The sequence below is a fragment of the Ursus arctos genome, chromosome Y, assembly GCF_023065955.2.
Source record: "Ursus arctos isolate Adak ecotype North America chromosome Y, UrsArc2.0, whole genome shotgun sequence".
NCBI lineage: Eukaryota > Metazoa > Chordata > Mammalia > Carnivora > Ursidae > Ursus > Ursus arctos.
This window is the reverse complement of record NC_079874.1, coordinates 29,283,621-29,287,979: the sequence shown is the minus strand read 5'-3', so window position 1 is coordinate 29,287,979 and position 4,359 is coordinate 29,283,621.

Sequence of the window (4,359 nt, the reverse complement as noted above, 5' to 3'; positions counted from 1 at the left end):
TGAAGTTTAATAGTAGTGAAGAGGTAGGTCACTGCCACACCCCTGCCTGGATTTTAATGCGGTTGACTCCGCTGTCCTGCTCTAGCTGGCCTGTGTTGGCCGTGCACAGCAGTGCACACACACACGTGTGTACACACACAGAGACGCACAGAGACACAGTGTGCATGTGTGCACGGAGACACAGAGGCACACACACACGTCCATGCACAGACACATACGCCTACACACGTACACACAGACACATCCTTACACACAGATTATCCCTTTCTAAAAAAAAAAGAATGAAACACTCCATTGTCAGCTTGCTGAGGTTTTTTTTTGTTTTGTTTTGTTTTTTAATTGGTGGATGTTTACGAGGCATATCGAGTGGTTTCGGCCATTACCGACAGTGTGACTTTGTCTATTTCTTCCCAGTGAGGTCGGGTGTCACATTAAACAGTGTCGTCCATCCTGTAAACCTCTCTGTGATCAGCGTGGCAGCTCGTGGGCTGCGGGGTGGGCCAGGCACAAACCAAACGCCCCAGTTAGATTTGGATTCCAGATAAGCAACAAATACTTCTCCCCGGTGTGAGGTCCCCGTGCGGTATTTGGGACACACCGGCACTAAAGTGAATTTGGCGCATGTCACTGAAAGTCAAAGTGAGCTGGGGACATTGACTGCTACATCTGGTCACCCCGCAAGAGTGGGATTCAGCCTCTGTGCTAGAGAACAATCCCTTCAGTGGCCCCGGGAGCCTGCATGGATGGGGCTGATGTGGAGGGTAGTGGCTGCAGGAAACACAACTTTGTGTGCTCTCCTAAGACAGGCGTGTCGTTCTCCACCCTATCCAGTTCTGGAAGCCAGGGTGAGGGCTGTGGTGATGTCAGCCGGGCAGTAGTTTAGGGTGAGGGACTTCCCGCCCCTGCTGTTGCCTATGGGAGCCAAGACAGCCCCAGGTGGTTCAGCCCATCCATGGGGCCTCTTGTGGCTTTGGAGAGGAATCAAACACACTTGTCAAGAACCATGACACATGGGGGCGCCTGGGTGGCATAGCGGTTAAGCGTCTGCCTTCGGCTCAGGGCGTGATCCCGGTGTTATGGGATCAAGCCCCACATCAGGCTTCTCCACTATGAGCCTGCTTCTTCCTCTCCCACTCCCCCTGCCTGTGTTCCCTCTCTCCCTGGCTGTCTCTGTCTCTGTCAAATAAATAAATAAAATCTTTAAAAAAAAAAAAAAAAAGAACCATGACACATGCCAATGCCTTCCGACAAGACCGTTGCGGGAACCATGATATCTGCATCGTCACATTTTCTTTGCCATCGATGCTTTCTTTTTTTTCGAACATCACTGCTGCAAACTCAGCAATCAGTCATGAATCACGGAGTAGCTCTCCTTCGCTGTGGGCTAGAATACAAGCTCCAGGTAGCAAAGTCCAAGGTCCCAGCACTTCATGATTTATTTCCTTCTGTGCTGCATGGATTTCCCCTGGCAAACCTGCACTTACTGACCTGCGTTAGATGCACCTTGTCAGGACTTCAGTCCAAGAGTTCCCTTTTCCAAGATCCCCATCTGAACATTTTACCCCAGGTAAAATTCTTTGCACGTCCTCATCTGTGTCTACTGCAGATATCAAATGCTTCCCTGGCGTTGTTAAAACATCATTGAACAAATGCAATTTTGCTTGAAGGAAGAAGAGTTAGTTCTCCAACATTTGGTGGGAGTCTAACCATTTCCTTCCTTCCTTCCTTCCTTCCTTCCTTCCTTCCTTCCTTCCTTCCTTCCTTTCTTCTTCCTTCCTTCCTTCCTTCCTCTCTCTCTCTCTTTCAGATCTTATCCATTTATTTGAGAAAGAGTGATAGAGAGAACAGGGACTGGGTGGAGGGGCAGAGAGAGAAGCAGGCTCCCAGCTGAGCAAGAAGCCCGGTGCCAAATTTGATCCCAGGACCCTGAGATCATGACCTGAGTCAAAGGCAGACGCTTAACTGACTGAGCCACCCAAGCGCCCCTGGGTATTTTTCCATAAAGGATATTCTTAGCGTGTTGTTCATTGCCAAAATGATGGGTGTGTTTTGGCTTCCCTGAAAGTGGATTATTGTCAGGCAATGTTTTTATGTAGGAAAGGCAGGGTAGGGTTTTTGCTTGTTATCCGGTAACACATCTTTCATCTCTAGGGAGGGCAGGAGAATCTGATTCCATATCACTTGGTAGGTCTATGCAGTCCTCAGCATCTGATCATTGTGAAGGATGAGGATGATGACCCCCTTTCCAGGGGGCACCTGAAATTATCAGTGGACACAGCCAGGGAGAGTCCTTGAGAGGGTTACCTTAATAACAGTGCGTATGTACACATGAAAGTGCGACCACGATTTCATCCATTAAGAAAATGAACTTGAGAGGGGTGGGGGAATGGGATAGGCTGGTGATGGGTAGTAAGGAGGGCATGTATTGCATGGTGCATTGGGTGTTATATGCAACTAATGAATCATCGAACTTTACATCAAAAACCAGGGATGTACTGTATGGTGACTAACATAATATAATAAAAAATATGATCATAAAAAGAAGGAAATGAACTTGAGAGTCTAAGGAGCTTAGCAAAGTTCTCCACCGTCGGTGGTAAGCAAATGACTGTTTATGGTCTAACTCTATGTCCTCTTGGAGGCAACACCCTATTCTGTAGGCACAGTCTATGCTCTCAAAAACAAGGCCAACTTTGACAAGGCAGACATCCTATCAGTCTTTCTTGGAAGACTTTGATCTCCACTAAGGACACCATGCCTAACATGATCACGAATGTTTGCATGTAGTCAAAGTCCTGCTCAAGCCTCTGCTAGGGTTTAGATCTTAAGATTCATGCATTTCTTTCAAGGAGAGTAGCTGAGTGGCAAACCGTACCTATTTAGGTAAAATCAGGTTTTTCCAACTCATTCCCACAAGCACTGAATCTGAGGACAGGGTTGATTTCAAATCATGGTCATTAACAGGATCACATCTGATGAATACAGCTCAAGAACATGCCCCCAGTCTGGCCAACGTCTTGCATCTTGTCTTCCAATGGTTTCATGTCTGGACCTTAAGATGGTTGCTTATGACAGCGGTGTTGCATTACATAACGATGATTGATTAAGTTGATTAAGTAGCATGAATCAATACTTGAAACTTGAGAGACAATGGCCACTTATTTGCATTTATTAATATAGAGTGGTAGCCAGCAAGTACTGAACGTATCAAGATCTGCAAATCCCATGGAAACAAGTTACTAACAGGGAATTCAAATGTACGTGAGTGGAAAACCTATCGTACGATAAGTAAGGGCCCCGAGCAACTCCCTAAGAAACTCACCCACAACACAGGGAAAGATGGGATGTATAACAAGAGGCCCCAGAATCTGGAAGGAGAGCAACCATTGAATGAACATACCGATGAGACTTTAAACCAGGTGATTATGGAGCTGTCATGGGAATCTGTATTTGGAAACACTTTTATGCCTTAAAATTTATGTTCAGGATGAAAACTTGGTATACACTTCATGGCGCTCATTCCAGCGGATGGGTTCAGAACTTCATGCATGCTTTTTGGTGTGCGTATGCAATTCCCATGCAGAGTTCCTCGGGAACAAAGAGGACCTGGGGATCATCTGTATGTTGGGTCTGACAGTCCAGGATCTGGTATCTAGAGTTGATGGAATGACACAGTGACATCTGGAGTAAAACATTCCATTTCAAAAAAAAAAAAAAATACACAAAGCTATGTTCTGGTGGAAGAGGGCTTTATAACGCGGATCCGTACAGCTAATCCGCAGGCAAACTGCTCTGGTTGGTTTAGCTGGGTTTTCACGAGCTTTTCTTTGCATGTAGCATGACAGTGCCTTGGTTCTTGTTCACCCAGATCCCTTCGTCCCGTGGGAGAGTGGCCCTGCCTGTCTTGCTATGCTTCACTTGCTGCTGAATGGCAACCCATCTGGGGCATGATGCTGACTAATATTATGTGCATGAGCCCCCAGATTGTTCCCCCATACTCGGTCTTGTGGAGCAGAATTGAGAGAGAATCCTGGGGGTTGGGGAGAGAGTGTATTTTGCCTCCTTTAGCTGGGTGTCTAGATCTCCCCGGGGCAAAGCTGGGGTTCATGAAGTCGTCAGAATCCAGTGGCCAGGATCAAGCGATTGTTTCTCTGTAGGAGACCAGCCTGATGAATCATTTTGATGATAGTTAAGATAAGAACAGTCAGTTACTGCAGGGAAGGTGCCAAGGGCATTGCTGACTATGACATTTCCCCCCTGGGTTGTACAAGGAGATGCAAATGAGGGAGGCAAATCAGGTTGCCTCCTTTGTTGTCTCACAAACCTGAACCATCTGGAAGGGCAGAGTGTGGACCAGCC